The 20876-nt window shown below is 42.2% G+C and overlaps 1 protein-coding gene across 3 annotated transcripts in view; it reads left to right on the top strand.

Moving 5' to 3' along the window:
• The first annotated feature begins 11280 nt into the window (after positions 1–11280).
• The window catches only part of IRF7 (interferon regulatory factor 7), a 53070-nt gene continuing 43474 nt past the window's right edge, over positions 11281–20876 (top strand). For all 3 annotated transcript variants that reach the window (XM_073658646.1, XM_073658647.1, XM_073658645.1), the window contains exon 1: positions 11281–11361. The gene's annotated coding sequence lies outside the window, so the exon portion shown is untranslated. The remainder of the gene's footprint in view (positions 11362–20876) is intronic.

Below are 20876 nucleotides of genomic sequence, written 5' to 3'. Positions count from 1 at the left end.
TAGTCAAGCAGCCATGGACTATTGATGTGGCCATCATGAGTGCGTCATATTGAAATAATGACGTTACGCCAGACCTACTAATTAGTAGAGGCACAGGGGATGCCATGAGGTAGGAGAAGGTTCACAGTGCTCTGGTCAGGTGGCCAGGGACATTGATATGGCTGGTGGACCTGGATCTTGCAAATCTTTTTGCACAACTCTAAAATTCGGCTTCGGGCAAAATATTTTAAAATTGATCAGGATGATATATGCTGAGACTATGGCCAATATTCTTGGTGACAGAAGTGATATGGGTCCACTACTAAAGGTATTCAACAGGGATGTCCATTTTCCCCCGGGGAGAGGGAAAATCTGCCTTGGCTAGTGCTAGGGTAGTAATGTCATTCTGATTAAGAAATTATGAAAGGGCAAGAACATGTGTAAAGCACATTGTATACACCCATTTAAATTAGATGAAAGTCAGATTTTAAAAACCCATGGTGATTCAAACTTTATTGTGCAATACCGGAGAAACAATCCCTTCCTGGAGGGTATAGAAGTCGGCAGACTGCAGAAAACAGCATCAGACATGTTTGATATGTTTGTCTGTTACTTGAAATATGATGTTTATGTAGTGATGAAAGATCATTTACGAAAATGATCCCCAATGGGTATATATTGGGAAAACCATAGATTGCACTCTAGACTGTCTGTCTACACTTATGGCATCTTTGCCCATTCAGCACAGACGACATTAATGGCAGTAAGTGTTCTGACAGTCACGCAAATAAATGGTTTGCCGGTAGCGTCTAGAGGTTAGTAGTTTTACATGTGGCACTAGCATTAAGGCTCATTCAGACGTGAGTGATTTTTCTCATATGAGAAAATCGGTAAGAGTTTCTTCAGAGTTTTTGATCAGAGTTTGGTCAGCGTCAGTTTTTACCATCAGTGTTTGGTCCGAGTTTCATCAGTTTTTCTCGGATGAGAAACAACAACAAAATAGTTTCTCTATCTTTTCTTGTCAGTGAAGAATGGACAGCACATGGATGGCATCCCAGTGCTGTTCGATTTTTTTCACAGACCCACAGACTTGCAATGCCGAGTTTGATCCAACACTCGGATCAATATTGGACATATCTCTGCGATATTGCGCGATTCATGAAAATCACGGACATACAGTGAGGAGAAAAAGTATTTGATACACTGCCGATTTTGTAAGTTTTCTCACCTACAAAGAATGGAGATGTCTGTAATTTTTATCGTATGTATACTTCAACTGTGAGAGACATAATCTAAGAATAAAAAACAGAAAATCACATTGCATGATTTTTATGTAATTAATTTGAACTTTATTGCATGAAATAAGTATTTGATCACCGAGCAACCACCAAGAATTCTGGCTCTCACAGACCTGTTAGTTTTTCTTTAACAAGCCATCCTACTCTGCACTCATTACCTGTATTAGTTGCAGTTGTTTGAACTTGTTACCTGTATAAAAGACACCTGTCCACACAATCAATCAGACTCCAACCTCTCCACCATGGCCAAGACCAAAGAGCTTACTAAAAACAGAGAAAATTGTAGACCTGTACAAGGCTGGGATGGCCTACAGGACAATAGGCAAGCAGCTTGGTGAGAAGGCAGCAACTGTTGGCACAATTATTAGAAAATGGAAGAAACACAAGATGGCTGTCAATCTTCCTCGGTGTGGGGCACTACGCCAGATCTTACCTCATGAGGTAAGGATGATTTTGAGAAAGGTCAGGAATCAGCCCAGAACTATAAGGGAGGACCTCGTCGATGACCTGAAGAGTGCTGGGACCACAGTCTCAAACATTACCATTAGTAACACACTACGCCGTCATGGATTAAAATCCTGCAGGGCACGCAAGACTTCCTGCTCACACCAGCACATGTCCAGACCCGTTTGAAGTTCGCCAATGACCATCTGGATGATTCAGAGGAGGCATGGGAGAAGGTCATGGGGTCATATGAGACCAAAATATAACTTTTTGGTATTAACTCCACTCTCTGTGCTTGGAGGAAGAAGAAGGATGAGTATAACCCCAAGAACAACGTCCCAACCGTGAAGCATGGTTGGGGAAACATCATACTTTTGGGGTGCTTTTCTGCAAAGGGGACAGGACGGGGGAAATACAGGATGGGGCCCATACAGCATGGGGCATTATATGGCTTTTGAAGGGAGTTGAAAGTCTGTGTTGCCCAGCGACAGCCCCAAAACATCACTGCTCTAGAGGAGATCTGCATGGAGGAATGGGCCAACATACCAGCAACAGTGTGTGCCAACCTATGAAGACTTACAGAAAACGTTTGACCTCTGTCATTGCCAACAAAGAATATATAATAAAGTATTGAGATGAACCTTTGTAATTGACCAAATACTTATTTTCCACGAAAATGTGAAAAAAATTTCTTTACAAATCAGACAATGTGATTTTTAGGATTTGTTTTCTCATTTTGTCTCTCATAGTTGAGGTCTACCTATGATGGCAATTACAGGCCTCTCTCATCTTTTTAAGTGAGAGAACTTGCACAATTGGTGGCTGACTAAATACTTTTTCCCCACTGCATTGTACTATACCTATATTTCTCTGCCATATCTGTGCATCATGAATCGTGGTACAGTACAGACCAAAAGTTTGGATACACCTTCTCTTTTAAAGATTTTTCTGTATTTTCATGACTATGAAAATTGTACATTCACACTGAAGGCATCAAAACTATGAATTAACACATGTGGAATTATATACTTAACAAAAAAGTGTGAAACAACTGAAAATATGTCTTATAGTCTACGTTCTTCAAAGCAGCCACCTTTTGCTTTGATGACTGCTTTGCACACTCTTGGCATTCTCTTGATGAGCTTCAAGAGGTAGCCACCGGAAATAGTTTTCACTTCACGGGTGTGCCCTGTCAGGTTTAATAAGTGGGATTTCTTGCCTTATAAATGGGGTTGGGACCATCAGTTGTGTTGTGAAGAAGTCTGGTGGATACACAGCTGATAGTCCTACTGAATACACTGTTAGAATTTGTATTATGGCAAGAAAAAAGCAGCTAAGTAAAGAAAAACGAGTGGCCATCATTAGTTTAAGAAATGAAGGTCAGTCAGTCCGAAAAATTGGGAAAACTTTGAAAGTGTCCCCAAGTGCAGTTGCAAAAACCATCAAGCGCTACAAAGAAACTGGCTCACATGAGGACCGCCCCAGGAAAGGAAGACCAAGAGTCACCTCTGCTTCTGAGGATAAGTTTATCCGAGTCACCAGCCTCAGAAATCGCAGGTTAACAGCAGCTCAGATTAGAGACCAGGTCAATGCCACACAGAGTTCTAGCAGCAGACACATCTCTTCAACAACTGTTAAGAGGAGACTTTGTGCAGCAGGCCTTCATGGTAAAATAGCTGCTAGGAAACCACTGCTAAGGACAGGCAACAAGCAGAAGAGACTTCTTTGGGCTAAAGAACACAAGGAATGGACATTAGACCAGTGGAAATCTGTGCTTTGGTCTGATGAGTCCAAATTTGAGATCTTTGGTTCCAACCACCGTGTCTTTGTGCGACGCAGAAAAGGTGAACGGATGGACTCTACATGCCTGGTTCCCACCGTGAAGCATAGAGGAGGAGGTGCGATGGTGTGGGGGTGCTTTGCTGGTGACACTGTTGGGGATTTATTCAAAATTGAAGGCATACTGAACCAGCATGGCTACCACAGCATCTAGCAGCGGCATGCTATTCCATCCGGTTTGCGTTTAGTTGGACCATCATTTATTTTTCAACAGGACAATGACCCCAAACACACCTCCAGGCTGTGTAAGGGCTATTTGACTAAGAAGGAGAGTGATGGGGTGCTACGCCAGATGACCTGGCCTCCACAGTCACCAGACCTGAACCCAATCGAGATGGTTTGGGGTGAGTTGGACCGCAGAGTGAAGGCAAAAGGGCCAACAAGTGCTAAGCATCTCTGGGAACTCCTTCAAGATTGTTGGAAGACCATTTCCGGTGACGACCTCTTGAAGCTCATCAAGAGAATGCCAAGAGTGTGCAAAGCAGTCATCAAAGCAAAAGGTGGCTACTTTGAAGAACCTAGAATATAAGACATATTTTCAGGTGTTTCACACTTTTTTGTTAAGTATATAATTCCACATGTGTTAATTCATAGTTTTGATGCCTTCAGTGTGACTGTACAATTTTCATAGTCATGAAAATACAGAAAAATCTTTAAATGAGAAGGTGTGTCCAAACTTTTGGTCTGTACTGTATGTGTTAATGTGGCCCACTGAGACTCTTTCACCCAGGGCCCACAAAAACCTGGAGCCGGCCCTGCTTCCAGCATGACAATGACCTGAAACACACAGCCAGGGCAACTAAGGATTGGCTCTGTTAGAAGCATTTCAGTGTCCTGGAGAGGCCTAGCCAGTCTCCAGACCTGAACCCAATAGAAAATCTTTGGAGGGAGCTGAAACTCAATGTTGCCCAGCGACAGCCCCGAAATCTGAAAGATCTGGAGAAGATCTGTATGGAGGAGTGGGCCGAAATCCCTGCTGCCGTGTGTGCAAACCTGGTCAAGAACTACAGGAAACGTCTGACCTCTGTAATTGCAAACAAAGGCCTCTGTACCAAATATTAAGATCTGTTTTTCTATTGTATCAAATACTTATTTCATGTAATAAAATGCAAATTAATTATTTAAAGATCATACAATGTGATTTTCTGAATTTGTTTTTAGATTCTGTCTCTCACAGGTGAAGTATACCTACAATATAAATTACAGACCTCTCCATTCTTTGTAGGTGGGAAAACTTGCAAAATCGGCAGTATATCAAATACTTATTTTTCCAACTGTATGAACATTTACTATAAGGCCTCATTCAGACGTCCAGTTTCTTTCTCGTACTAGTTAATCGGACTGATTATTCTGATTAGACTCTTATTAGAGTAGTATGAGAGTCATCCAATTTTCTCCTACTTGGAGAATTTTTTTTTAAATTTCTCCACCTTCTCCATTCTGACAGTTCGTGAAATTCAGATCACACTCAGATATCATCCGTTGGTGGTCCGATTTTTTCATGGACACGTTGACTTGCATTGTTGACTTTGATCCAACCCTCAGATCAAAATAGGACATGTGAATAGCCCCATAAAATATCATACAGAAAATAGGAAGAAATCTCAAGCAATGTCACACCAGGTGTGAGTGCAACACAAAGAGTCACGCCAGGTGTGAGTACAACACAGAGGGGAAAGGAAAAGGAAGCCCAGACACTAGGGAAAGGGGGAAGAGGTAACCTCCTAATCTGGACTAGCGTCACCCTGTCTCCCCCTAACGTCCCTATACAGCCTCCGCAGCTGTTGCTGATCACATGCCTCGCCCTACTATCCTTGGCGTAAGGCTATAGCTGGGGGAGGAAGGAGATGAGCACTAGTCAACCTCTGCTAGCACTCTAAAGACAAAAAGGGAAGCCAACACAGGGGAACAACAACACAGCTTTAGAAGAACTCCAACAGGGCACACGGCCTCAAGACTCCAGAGAGGACGTAATGCTGCTTCAGCCAAATTCCAAGTAGAAATTAGTATAACCGGCGACGCCCACCTAGACACACCAGGTATATATACACCCAGAATAAAAGGAGGTAGTCGCTGGGTCCTAAACACAGCCTCCTATCTAGACAGCTGTCTGCATTGCCAAATGTGGAGATCTCCTGCAAACCATTGCAGGGCAACTGTCTGTCACATCTGACACACCCGTGACAAGCGATCAGGAAATAAAATGTCCGAAAACTTTATTTATGAAAATCAGCAACCACCAAGTGTCCAATATTAAGATTGTCGCATTTCGACTGCACCAGTCTTAATCATGATCTCTGGTAGCATGTTAGAAACACCATTCTTATACTAAGGTAACTCTCCCTTGCAAGCACATAAGTGCCGGGTTAGCAATTAGGAGTGGAACTATTCCTTTATGAAGCTTCGGGAAAGCATGGTAAATTGGTACTACGGGACAATTCACATAAAAGCATCGTTTCCCATCCGGACCTTGGTGGCTCCGTGCTATGGCTCCTTAGAAGCAAGGTGCATATACCAATTGGTGAGCTGACTTTTCCTATCCCCCTCTCCCTATGTTACATAGAATATCATGAGTACAAGTGCTATCTTTAAAAAATTTTAGCTATCAATTTGGGAAAAATATATTTCTATATAAAATTGTACAAGAAGGAATTGTTGATGAATTTTATAGTTACCAATATTTGGCAGCAGGGGTGACCTGTCACGGGTGTGTCAGAGGTGACAGACAGTTGCCCTACTGTTGGTTGCAGGAGATCTGTACGTTTGGCATTACAGACATCTTCTTAAAGGCAGTCTCTAGGACCCAGCGGCTACCTACCTCTTACTAATTAGCTCCCTGGCCTGAGTGTATAAATACCTGCTGTGTCTGAGAGAGAGGTGCCGGCGATATTCATTACTACTTGTGAGGCTTTAGCAAGAGCAGTACTTCGTCCTGTCTAGAACTTGAGGCCGTATGCGCATTTGGCTGGAGTCGTCTAAAGCTAAGCAATTCCCCCCCGTGTTTGTCTACCGTTGTTGTCTATAGAGTTTAGTGGAGATCGACTAGTGCTCATCTCCTCCCTTCCCTAGCCTTAGCCATACGCCAGGGAAAGTCAGGGCAAGGCACGCGTGCGGCGATTGGTGAAGAGCCAATATAGGGACTGTAGTTGAGACAGAGTGACACTAGTCCAGACTAGGAGGTATCCACTACTCCCTTTCCCTAGTGTTTGGGCTCCCTTTCCCTCTTCCCTCTGTGTTGCACTAAGTCATTCCCACACCCTGCGTGACATGACCAATACATGACATGTCCATATGGAGCAAGCAGAAAGTACAGAGCCGGGATACAAGAAGTACCCAAGAATAGGATCTAAGAAATACCCAAGAAATTCTGTAGGCAGGACACTACTGTAAGCTTGTAACATCAGCTGTATTATTTTCCTTATGTCAGTAAAAGCCAACTTTCACTTTGTTTCCTTCAACTTGCTGACAATCTGTGAACAAAAGATAACACTTCATACTTAGAAGCCAGATTTAGTGACATGGAAACAGTATTAGGATCCTGGAAAAAGTCTGGGAGTAATTTGTATACACTTGACAATAAAACAAAGTATATACAATACATATGTAAAAAACAACTTATGTAAATGTCATAAATATATTTATTTTTACCTTGAAGGAATTTTACCCTGTTTGGAAGTTATCCCCTATCTGCAGGATAACTTGCCCATCGCTGGGTGGGTGTTCAAGGAACCTAACCTAATATCTCTCAGTTGTGAATCTCAACTGTTAAAGGGGTTTACAATCACTCTTTGGTAAAAAGGTCCCCTGACCATTAAATGATTACCCCCAACAATCATACCTAGTCTGTGGGGAAATCTCACAGTAAGGGCACAGTCAGACGGCTGTGTAAATTGGATGGAGACCAGACCGCAATGCACGGACTGGCCGGTGGCTCTGCCGACCCGAGCATGACAGCCTCATATAAATATATGAAGCTGTCACGCTCAGTCGGGAGAGCTACCGGCCAGTCCATGCATTGCAGTCCGATCTCCGCCTGATTTATACAGCTGTCTGATTGCACCCTAATTGTTGAATTCCCCTTCTGTACTGCCACTGCAGGGAAAATGAGAAATTACATGAAGCCCATTGAACTCAATATTGTTACATCTCTACCCAGACCTGCTCCAATGACATCTGCCTCTTTCTCCAGACATCCAGACACCGATGTGTTCATCCTGCGGGAGGCAATGGTGATAGAGTATAGGTTATGGCAGATATCACAGGCAGAATCGGTGTGGGTGCTGTCCAGTAGCTCATCAGGATCTAATAGCTCCCTCCTGTGGCCAACCAGGCAGTTCCACACCCTATTTAAACTCCTGGCACAGTGCTAGGAGTTATCAGCCATTGCATGGTTTACTCCTGAAGGTTTTCTAATTGTTTTGATCTTAATGCTTACCCTGCTTGTGATCCTGATTCTTGACTTCATTTGTTCTGAATTCCTCTTGACTCTGACCCTTACTACTTTTACTTTGCTTTGACTGACCACCTAGTAGTTGACCTCGAAAAAAAAAATGCACAAAGAGAGAAGTCATCTGTAGGCATGAACTCTTCACAGATTTGTATCTGCAGCCACTGAACTACCATCTGAGAGATGATGGATTGAACTGAGCAACCTGGGCACAAACATTAACATATAGATACCCTGTCACCGAAACACTCAGTGTCCATCAACGCATGAGACAACCCCTTTAAAGAACAGTTGTCATTCTGTGTCAAACTGTTGTGTTTCCTTGTCACTTTACATGTAAATTATAAGAAAGGTTCTTAAAGCCGAACTATCGTTCCCGATCATTGCTCAGTAATAAGTCAGTAGTTTGTCAGACTATTGCTTCTTTTATGCAGGGATAAAACTTTTGGTTGCTAGCTCATCCCCTCGTGTTAACAAGGATTTACAGAAACTGTCTCATGTAGCAATGGTGGATTTTTCCCCTAATGATTGTACATGCAGAAGTGTAAATGGAAGTGTGGCAAGCACCAATCTGCATGCCATAGAGCTGATCAGCCCAAGAATTGACATGTTGCTTCTTTTAACTCACTACTAAAAAAAGTGTAGAAAAACAGCACCATGTGCACTATAGATATGTTTACCCATTGAAATTAATAGGAAGCCTTATAAAGAACATAAAGAAGGTTTTCGATGCGGGTTTACGGCTCATTCATATGACAATATTATATGTACGGGTGCTGTCTATATTATAATCAGGTAGCACACTGACGCAGTGATGTGATCAAGTTGAGCGGGATTCATATCCAATGAACTCCGTTCACCCCACTGTCGTCACCCCGAGCGTGAGAAGGTGCTCACGCTCGCGGTGTCAGCAGAAAGGTAATTGGAGTTCATATCCAATGAACTCCGATCATCTCAATGATGTCAGTGCGCACACTGTGGGAAAGTTCTCACCGCGTGCGCTGACGTCATTGAGATGATCGGAGTTCATTAGGCATGAACTCCGATTACCTTTCTGCCGACACCGTGAGAACTTTCTCACAATCGCGGTGACGTCAGTGAGGTGAACGGAGTTCATTGGATATGAATCCCACTCAACTTGATCACGTCAGTGCGAGTCACTGAGGTGAGCAAGCATGCTCAGCTCAGTGTCTCTGCATGATGGCTGGCTGCATAGTCGCATCATGCAACAATGCAGCCTGCCATCTAGATGTAGCAGAGCTAGTCCCGTCGCTGGACAAATGGATTATTTTTTTCACGTCAGAGAGGTGAGGATGAGGTTGCTTTATTATTTTATTTTTATTGCAGGTGACATGGGCTTCAATGGAATGGGTGTAACAGTAAGTATAAGGCTTTTGGTTAAATTTAGATTTATTAAAGGAGTCTGTGTGTTTATTTAAAAAAAAATATTTTATTTTGGGTGTTTTATTTCACTATTTGACTATGGGGTTAGTAATAGGGGCGTCTTATAGACACCTCTCCATTACTAACCCCTGAATACTTATGATCATGTGATATTTCAGTTTTTCTTTTTTAATAAATTTGCAAAAATTTCTACATTTCTGTTTTTTTTTCAGTCAAGATGGGGTGCAGAGTGCACTTTAATGAGAAAAAAATGAACTTTTTAGAATTTACCAAATGTCTGCAATGAAACAAAGAGTTAAACATTTAAAGGGGTCTGAATACTTTCCGTACCCACTATATAAGAGAGTAAAATAAATAAATAAATAAAAAACAAAATGAGCCCTTTGGCTAGATCCAAATGACCATATTTTCCCTCATCCGTGAGAATTGTGCCAATTTTGCTAATCACCCTCTGATCAGAGTTTGATCATAGTGTGATCCGATTTTCTCGCATGAGGAGAAGATGGAAAAGAAAATTCACCATCTTATCCATTCTGTCAGTCCATGAAAATCGGATTGCACTCAAATGTCACCGAGTGCAGTCCAATTTTTTTCCATGCGCTCATTGACTTGCATGGCCAAGTGCAATCCGAATATTGAATACAAATCATACATGCTGTGCTATTTTTCCTGGGATAGAATAGGTCTCACGAAAAAAACAGACATGTGCACGGCACCATAGAATGACATTGGTCCAAGCGCGATCCGATGTCTTGTCGACTTGCACTCGGACCAAAAATACGGCCATCTGCATGAGCCCTTTCTGAAAGTGCGGCTTCTGGGAGGAAATTAACTTTATTCATCCTGAGAGCTACCGGCTTTCAGTCATAAGGGCCGCGACTGTAAGCACTCTCCTTCACCATGGCTGACAGTTCGTGATGCAAAGCTTCTGTTCAGAGTGAACTGTCAATCAAAGTGCGGAGGCGTGTTTACAGTCGCAGGTAACATTGCTTTGAGGAGTGACTGTTGCTGCTCTATGCATAACTCTATGACTGAAAGCCGGTGGCTCTTGGTATGAATAAAGTTCATTTTCTCCCGGTAGCCCTGCTTTTAGGCCGTGGTCACACAAGCAATGATTCTCTCAATCAGATCGATTATGTAAATGACAGAGTTTGATCCGAGTGTCAGTTTACTGTGATCTGATTCCCTCGCATGAGAGAATCGTAACACAAGTGTGGAGAAGATGGAGAGCAAGATTTCTCCATCTTCTCTATTGTCTGTATCAGCGTAAATCCGAGTGAAGTCGGATATTTCACATGCACCCAAAGACTTGAATGGGCGCGCATTATCAGATTTGTGGAACCACTCGCACTATGCTGTGATTTTTTTTTTTCATGCCGAATCGATATGAAATAAAAAACTCAGATCTGCACTGCCCCATAGTATATGATTGGTGCGAGTGCTATCCGATAAAACATAGGATAGCACTCATCAGATGTATACGCTCGTGTGAGTGAGTTCTTAGTAATGCGGTTGGACAGCATTGGAACGCTACTAACCTCCAGATTAACCCTGTATAGTGTTTTTGGGACATGACAGGTTCCTTATAAATAGGTTTTGGATGTGGATTTTGGAGCAAAATGTGTGTGAACATACCCTACTACTGTGCTGAGAATCTGATCTATGGAGCTGAGATCTCCATTGTTGTCTCCTTGCATTCTTTTAGTATCACTTCTGTAGCTGTCATTCCCTGTATTAAATCCCCGCCCCACCAGCTCAGACTTTTTCAGCACCAAGGTCCTATGTCATAGTTTTTTTTTCTGTGATAACTCTTCCCCTGCAACGTTATGCAGTCTTATTGGCCTCCGCTGCTGCATTGTGTCACCCGGGGCTGGGCTAACTCGAGTATATTTATGGTATGCTAGTGTAGTTCTGAGTTTGCAGAAGAAACAATATCTAGCGAGCGACAAGGTAAAACATTGGCTGGGTATACGGTACTGCTTTATTCTATAGTAATCATTCTAGCTCCTATATCTGTAGGCTGCACCCCTGTCATAGAGCTAGAATCCAGCTTGGGGTGTTGTATACATATATGACAGTTCCCTTTTACAAGCGGATTTTGGAATTTCCTCTGTCTGGGGATTACATTTGCTGCAAATTTATTCAAGGATGCAGATAGTCTCTAGCTACAGACACAGGAAGAAGGGAATCTGTGAAACAGAGGAACATGTTGCACAAGAAGGGTCATTGGAATTGTTATTAAATAGCTCAACGTAACAATATCTAAAGCTCAATTATATTAACATTTCCCATCACCACCACTGGTTAGCTATGAATGGAGTAATGTTTTACTAGTATATTTTTTTTATTATTTTGGGGGGGAAAGGGGATTTGCAGGGTTAAATGAGGGATCTTTTTATTTTTCAAATTCAATATTGACAAGTTCTTTAAATGTGTAAACAAAACAAAGTGTGTATGTGATATCACATATCTGTCTGTGTCCTTAGCAATATTTTGAGAGTTATTAGGGGGAAGAATGGGGGAAAAAAAGAAAAATAAAGGAGGGGGTGGTATCAGAGCAAAATGAAGGTAGAAACAGCACAGATATTTTTATTATTATTTTTATTTATTTTAGGAAATGCACCGCCCCATAACAAAGCACAGTGTTAGTTCAAAGTTGTACAATTGTGCAAGCATCCCTAAACTCCGGTGAATGGGGCTGAGCATGGGTGAGGCACAGGGAATTGCAGTAGTTGCAGTGCTCCCCCCCAGCAATGTTACATCATGAATTAAAGTGTAACCATTGTTTTCATTTTTATTTAATAAATCAATAGTACACATGAAAATAAGAAACTTTTTAATATATCCTATCAGAGAAATCTGCTTCTTTCACCTCCAAATTAGAGCTTGCATTATGAATTAATTTGTGAAATTTGTAAAAAATCTATATTCTAATCTAGGGGTATTCCCATCTCCAAGATCCTATCCCATTTCATGGGTAAAATCTTTCTTCATTGAATACAGACTGACCCATTATTGAGGATATGACAGTTGGTGCTCATAAAGTTCTATGGAGAAGTAACTGACTTTTCAGGAGAACTTGCAGCAGACTGTCTGTGTCTTTTTGCTGCAAGTTCTCATGAATCGACAATTCTCCATAGAACTTTATGAGTACCAACTGTCATCTCTGAAAATTTGTCTTCACTTAAAGGGGTATTCCCATTTACAAGATCCTATCCCAATCTGTAGTAGGTGTAATAATAATAATATAAGCAAATACCTCCAAAGAGAAATGTAGTATATTTCTTCTGATTTGCTATGTCACTTACCCCATGTGCAAGGCATTGCAGTAGCGTAGATATCCATGGTTACAGCCACTGATATAGTGACAGTTAGTTAGTTGTTAGTGGCCGTAACCATAGATACTGAAGCTACTGCAATGTCCTACATATGTGGTAAGCGACATAGATAATCAGAAGAACTATATTACATTTCTAATTGGAGGTATTTGCTAATATTATTATTATTACACCTACTACAGATTGGGATAGGATATTGGAGATGGGAATACCCCTTTAAGTGAAGACAGATTTTCAGTAATGACAGTTTGAGCTCATAAAGTTCTACGGAGAACTGTTGTTTCAGGAGAACTTGCAGCAGAAAGACACAGACATTCTTCTGCAAGGTCTCCTGAAATGTCAGTTACTTCTCCATAGAACTTTATGGGCACCAACTGTCATCTTCTCAGTAATGGGCCAGTCTGTATTCACTGAAGACAGATTTTACCAGTGAAATGAGAATTTTTAAAATTAATGATCAGTTCAAGAGGAGAAAGAAGCAGATTTCTCTAATAAGATATATTAAAAAGTTTCTTATTTTCACGTGCATTCTTGAATGATGAAGAAAAAAGTTAAAATGATGGTTACTCTTTAAATAAGACTCTGGTAGTACCACACTGCAGTTCCCCAGACCAGTCTTTGATAACTTGACAGTACTAATGGGATAAAAAAATTAAAATAATGTGCATTTTGCTAATATTTTCTCAAGTTTAGGGCAAATTCAGACGTCGGTGAAACATGGTCCGTTTACGGACTGTGATACATGGACTGGCTGCAGGTCCCCTGATCCGAATGTAACATCTTGAGGCTGTCAGGAGACCCGGGGCCAGTCCGTGAATCATGGTCCGTCCCAATAAAAAAAAATATCTACACCATTCAGTCCGGTCGGCTGTTATCATGCACCATGAATGATATGAGTGCAGTATCCATATTGCCAATTATGCAAACCCCCAAAAATCAATTTATAGGAATCTTTGTTTTGGGATTTGATGGCAATTTTGATGTTGTAAAATGCAAATTGCCTCTTCAGAGAGGAAGAGGACTTGAACTCTATAGCGCCACCTGTTGGAAGTAGCAATCCTAAAAGTCACTATCGACCCTTTAACGAGTCTTGCAATATGACTTAGGATAAAAGCCAAATCAGTATCTCAATTTGCAGACACGGTGTTTGGGGGTGTTGCCCCTCATCAGTGCAAAGTATGGTATCTGATTTGGCTGGGTGAGCGGCTCTGGACTTGGATCTTGTGGAGAGTAACATACCGGCTCTGGGATGTTGTAAAACAAAGACCAAATCTCCTTCCACCCCCCCCCAAAAAAAAACAAACAAAAAAACGGTTTGCCATGGAGTTTTTCCTTTAGAAGTACAAATCTCTTTATAAATGGGGATACAACCATGCATGGCACGGGTATGAGATTATTGGCTGAACGATGGTCTAAGGGACAGCTATCATGGCGAATAAAGATGTAGGTGGGAAGGGGCAACCCAAAACCCATGTTTTGCACCCCTGAGAGCTTGTCCTGCTGCAGAGTACATGGCCCCAGCACTTACTGTTATCACTGAGAGCTTGGGGCAAAGTTCCGTGGAAAACGGAGCAGGAAGTGAAACTGGGTGAATTCTTGCAGACATATCAATAGTGAAATTCTGGAATCTGGTAGAGGTTCAAATTAGGTTGTAAAATTAATGATGAATAGGAAGGTGACAGTGCGGTATTAATACTCCTCGGTACTGCTATATATAGCAAAGAGCGGCCATGACTGCTTGACAAAACATCGTTAATGTATCACTGGAGACAATGAGGACATAGCTATAGGATTAGTCTACAATGACTAGGGTGCAACCACTGCAAACCAGACCAAACCCAACACTGAAGGTCGTTCAATCCAGCACTACAAAGCTTTAGTTCCAATTATTGGTGATAAACAGCCGGTATGTCAGACAGAGGCAACGGATCATAGTTTTAAAGGGAATCTATCATAAGGTTTTTGCTATTTTATCTGAGAGTGGATTGAAATCGGGACTGAGACACTGATTCCAACGATGTGTTACTTGCTGGGATACTTGCTGTCATTTTGATAAAATCACAGTTTTCTCTGCTGCAGATCTAACAGAGTTCAGAATGCTGAGCTGTGTATAACCCCGCCCACATCACTGATTGGCTGTTTTCTGTATACACTGTTCATTGACAGAAAGCTACTAATCATTTCTGGGGGCGTGGTTGGACTAGGAAACACGAGACACCTAGTCCTGTAGTGATAATCTTCTGCTGATAAAACACTGATTTTATTGAAACAACAACACAGCCCAATAAGTAATAAATCGCTGGAATAAGAGTCTCAGACTCTCATATTACATAGCAAAAACTTGCTTACAGATTCCATTTAATTTTCATTGTAACCTTGCAGGAGAACTTCAATTTAAAACCCTTCCGCAATGAAAAGTGTGAAATCCATGACCGGAATTTTTTGAAAAATCTGCAATTTGTGCTGAATTAAATCAAAAGTCAATAGTCCATGACCATATAGAGTGTAACAGAAATAAATATAAATCAAATAATGCCACTCAGTATATGTTCTCCATCAGAGGGACTAAGTGGACACTAGAAAAGTGCAAACGCTAATATCATTTTTATTAATATCATACAAAAATAACAGATGCCTCTTGTGTGAGAGACGCTAGGAAATGATATATAATGTTGACAGTTGGACTGTCAACGGCCGCTGCCAGACGTGTGTGGCAGTGGCTTTCTTTTCTCTAATAAGTGGAAAACGCATGACTGCTCAGTCGAGTCGAGTGCTCGTGTGTTTGGGGGAGTCGGGAGAGATAGTTATTGGCCCAGACCGATGTTTGTACAACAGCTATCGCATGTGTATGGCCAGATCACGGCTTCCATGCGTCCTAATTAAAAGGGATGAGACACGTTGGAGTGTATAGTATACGTGTTGCATACATTCTCATATACTAACTCTATGATGTCATACAATAAGTTCTTACGAGTTCTGTAAGTCATTAGTGTGTTGGTTCTAAGTGATGATGAGAATGCACTCTGACTTCTTGGAAGTAAGGGCGTGCCCCATTAAATGTTCTTTTATCCAGACATACCAGTATGACAGCTTGGACTGAGCCATTACTATACACCGTTTCAAAGAATCGGAGAGGCTTAGAAGGGAAACATTGGCACAAAGGACTAAAGATGCTCATACGCACAGTAAATGGCTCAATACTGCAGTCTGTCTTATCTGCCAGGTGCCATGAAGCCGGACTTTAGTTCTTTCAACCACATTAAAGTCTGACAATCTCTAAGGCCTCGTTCCGACGTTCGATTTTTGCGTACGAGTGCCATCCACATTTTTCACGCTTAGCACTTGTACCTGGGATAGTCTATGAGACCATTCACACATCCGATTTTTTTTTTCCTCGAACTGAGTGGTCCGCGGAAAGACAAATCCGATTTTGATCCGAGGGTCGAACCAAAATCAGCAATGCAAATCTATGGGTCCATGAAAAATTTGGACTGCACTCGGGTGACATCTGAGTGCTGTCCAATTATTCACAGACTGTCAGAAAGGAGAAGGTGGAGAATTTTTTTTTTTAATTCCTCCACGTACGGAAAAAAATTGGATGACACTCGTACTCAAACTCTGATCAGAATAATCGGTCTGATTTTCTCTTATGCTAAACAATTGGATGTCTGAATGATCAATAATACAGTCAGGGCAGGCAGAGTAAGACGCACCGAGCTTGGGGGGGATTCATGGTCACTTACATAAAAGTACTCTATTCATGTCAATCTAAGAGTAAGGGTATGTTCAGATGTTGCATTTATGCATTTTTATTTCTGCACCAAATAACAATGTGGTGACTTTTTTCCCCCCACTTATTTTAATGCGTGAAAGAATTGACATGCTGCCGATTTAAAGAAATGTAAGAAATATAAACGTAGGGTGAGAATGAGATTTTTGAAATCTCATTCCCTTCGCTGGTACTGTGTTGGCGCAGAAAAAAAACGTACCAAAAAAAAAGCCACATGTGAATATACCCTTAAATGGGTGGTCACTGCGACTCGCCAAGGACCTACATCTACAGCCAAATCTGACAATATCATATGTGTGGCGGCATGGGCGTACCCACCGTGGGGCAGCTGCCCCCCCCTACAAGCAGGGACGCACGCTGCACACACACTTGACCATGTAGGATGATTGACAATACCTGTAATTGGGCTCCTCCCTAATGAACGCTTACTCTGATTGTGATTGGCTGCTTACTGCACACATGGTCAGTGACATCATTAACGTCCTGAAGTAAGTGTGCAGAAATCGCTGGCAATGCCTGGCACAATCTATAAAGTACAGGAGACTGGAGTCACTGACAGAGTGTGACCCTTCCATTATCAGCGTCAGACAGGACGGGGTGGATGTGCGGCAGGAGAGGAGGCAGCAGCTCAGGGGAATAAATGGATAATATATATATCAAATAGAGTATAATAAGCAGCACTGAGTGTCACACGGCCCTACCTGACATGGCCGAGCATTTAACCCCATAAGCAGTGGGCTATGTTATTACAATAATAATGTTATTTTTTTTCTTTTTAATTTCTGTTCTTTCATCTTTCCCTCCCTTCCTTTTTTTTTTTGGAACCAGCAATACTTTTGATTGACACCATCCATTTTATACGGTTTACTAAAAAACGTGCAATAAAAAAAAAACAACACACGAGCATAGAGCATGGGATGCGATCTGCTAATGACACTCGGCTCCTGCTCTGCTGCGAGTGTGATCCGAGTGTCAGTGCTCCGTGCTCCGATTCTCTCACATGACAGAATTGCAACACAGCTGTGGAGGAGACGGAGAAAGTAATTTCTCCATCTCCTCCATTGCCTTTGTCCGTGGGAATTGCACTGCACTCAGGTGACATTTGAGTGCACTGCCCCATAGTGTTACACTGCTCAAGTACAATCCTATTTTTTTATCGTATTGCACTTGTCCGATTTATTCGCTCGTGTGTCAGCGAGCCCTTGTAGTTTTTAGAGATCGTAGTTTTTCTGGACACGTTGATACCAAATGTGATTTTATTTTTTTGAACACTTCTTTATTGTTCACCAGGGTAAAGGTGGGAATGATTCCAATTTTTATCTGATGATCACTGTTTGAGCATCCCAGTAGACAATGGGATTCTCAAATGAAGCGTCATCAAAAGGAAGCAGAAAAATAAAAAAGCTGTTAGATAGTGTAGTTAAAGCTCCACTCCTGCAGTTTTTTATTTTGCTGCTGAAGTGGCGCTTTAAACCTCACTCCCCTGCCAGTGAATGGGTCTGTGCACATGACAGTGTGTTTCCACAGACCGTGTGTCCGTGGGCAAAATACGCTGATATGTCAGTTTTTTACACGCTGCAAGGGCCACAAAACATCCCGTACTGATGACACATGGTTGACATCCGTGTGTCATCAGTGTGACACGTACCGGTGCCTGGGAATCAGTGTACAGTTAGCGCTGTTTCCAAGCGCCAGGTGCTGAACAGTGCCCTCATCATTGTCCCCTGCCAGCGCTGCGATCAGCACCAGCAAGGGACAATGATGAGTGGTATTCTACTCCAGCTGTGTCCTGGTGTAAGAATAAAATAAAAAAATTATTATACTCACCTGTCCGAAGATGTCCCCCACTGTAACCCATCTGACCGTTCAAGCCGAGGAGCCGGAGAGAATGACTCACTCCAGCGAGCAAGCCCCGAACCTCCGCTGCGCTCAGTGAGTGACAGGACACCGCTCACTGAGCACAGCATCAGTGCTGCAGAAGTCATTCTCCCTGGCTCCTCGGCGTGAACGGTCAGATGGGTTACAGTGGGGGACATCTTTGGACAGGTGAGTATAATGATTTTTTTTATTTTATTGTTATTTTTACACCAGGACACAGCAGGAGCAGAATACTACTCATCACTCATTGTCCCTTGCGTGTGCTGATTTCAGCACCGGCAGGGGACAATGATGAGGGCAGCGTTCAGCACCTGACACTTGGGAACAGCGCTAACTGATGCGGCACGGCTGCCACACAAGTACACACGAATATCTCCAGGACTGTTTTTTTCCAGTACTGGAAATATCAGGACATGTGAAACTGGCCTAACAATGCGTGTGTGGTGCACAGATCATAGTTAGTCTGTAAGAGCCTGTAAGGGTATGTGCACACGATCCGCAATCGCTGTGGATTGGATGCAGTGCAAACAGCAGCGGTCAGATGTTAGAGCATAGTGGATGGGATTTCTTGAAATCCCATCCACTATGCGTCTCCATGCATCTGCAGATTACCCGCGGACACATACATGTGGCGCGTCTTCACAGACCGCAGCATGTCAATTTCTCTTGCGGAGACTAGCGACTCCGCAAGAGAAATTAGATCACTGTAATGTTTAGGATGCAGTGAATCCGCATGGTTCAATGAACACATGCGGATTCACCTGCGTGCAGCGCTTTGGACGCAGCATTCACCTTTTTCGTTTTAAAATTTTACAACCTGAACAACCATGGCTTGCCCCCCCCCTAGTTTTGATCCTGGGTACGCCCATGTGTGGCGGCACGGTGTATGGCTCCTGAGTATCATATAGACCTGAGATGTAGAAGTCCAAAGGTTGATACATTCTTCCGCCTACAATCTTCCTCTACTTAGACATTTCTTATCATTATCTTTCTCCTTTTCTCTCTATGACATAGATACATTTATTACGGCATACCGTATACATCCGATACTATCTGTACAGTAACACGAGGGCAGATTTTGCTTCTTGGCCTCATCTGAAAGTAAGAAAACACAAGGTTGTAAACTCTACCTGGTTATGTTGCACCACAATAGATCCACACTGGATTAATGAGTAACTGAAACTTTTAACATTTTTTTTTTAATTTGGCAGGTATTTTAATTGTCTACAGATTGGTGGGTTACAGAGTCCTCAGACCCTATCCCCCATCGATTGCTCAAAAGACCCCTGAATGGTTGTGTAGCTCAGGAGACTGGCACAACCTATGCTTTCTATTGAATCTGTATTCAGCTCTGTCTGCTCAGCTGTGCACTGTTCTAGGGTCTATTGAGCAATCGATGGGGGGGGTCCCAAAACTCCACCAATTTATAGGCAATTAAGCAGGATTTGATCCCCCTCTAACTATTTATATATTTAAAAGCGCATGTAGGTCTTTCAAAGACAAATCTAGTAATACCTTTACATGGCCAGTCCGTTTCTCTGTTACTGAGAAATTAGTGTTTGAATTGATATGCAAATGAGGCTGAAGAGCTATGGTAGATCTGAAGCCTCTGTCACTCCAGCTCTTTTCCCATCCCAGGTCTGCCTTCTCCTGCTTGACTGACAGCCTCTTTGCTGTGTGACTTCAGACAAAGGAGCAGTCAGTCAAGCAGGAAGCGGCAGCGCTGGGTGGGGAATAGAGCTGGAGTGGCGGAGGATTCAGATTTACAAATAGCTCTTCATCCTCATTTGCATATAAATTAAAACACTATTTTCTCAGCAATGGAGGAACAGAACGGCCATGTAAAGTTATTTACAGCAGGAGGAGGCGACGCTGGACAGGGAATAGAGCTGGAGTGACAGAGGATGCAGATCTACAAATAGCTCTTTAGCGTCATTTGCTTATAAATTAAAACACTGTTTTCTCAGCCATGGAGGAACAGAATGGGCATGTAAAGTTATTTACAGCAGGAGGAGGTGACGCTGGACAGGGAATAGAGCTGGAGTGACAGAGGCTTCAGATCTACCATAGCTCTTCAGTCTCATTTGCATATCAATTAAAACACTGATTTTTCAGTAACGGAGGAATGGACTGGCCATGTAAAGGTATTGTTGGATTTGTCTTTGAATCAGCTACATGCACATATAAATAGTTTGAGGTGTGAAATCCTGGTGATAGACTTCCTTTAAAGTGCCTGCCATTTGAAAAAATAAATAAATAAAGGTTTATTTATTCTTTAAGTAAATTTCATGCTAAAACTAGCGATTTCTTCAGTTGTCCCCTACAGCCAAGTTACTGAAATTCTTTTTGTTCCAGAGATTCCCCTAGAAAAGCCCCATACAGATTGTCCAATTCAGCTGTAAGATCCCCAGGGGCAGAGCTTAGGGGACTTAGAAGTCCTGGTGTCGCTGCCACACAAG

The sequence above is a fragment of the Phyllobates terribilis genome, unplaced genomic scaffold (genome assembly GCF_046119375.1).
Source record: "Phyllobates terribilis strain yellow unplaced genomic scaffold, ASM4611937v1 Scaffold_13__5_contigs__length_258822181, whole genome shotgun sequence".
Classification (NCBI taxonomy): domain Eukaryota; kingdom Metazoa; phylum Chordata; class Amphibia; order Anura; family Dendrobatidae; genus Phyllobates; species Phyllobates terribilis.
The sequence above is the reverse complement of the archived record's forward strand: the minus strand, read 5'-3'. Positions and strand labels throughout refer to the sequence as shown.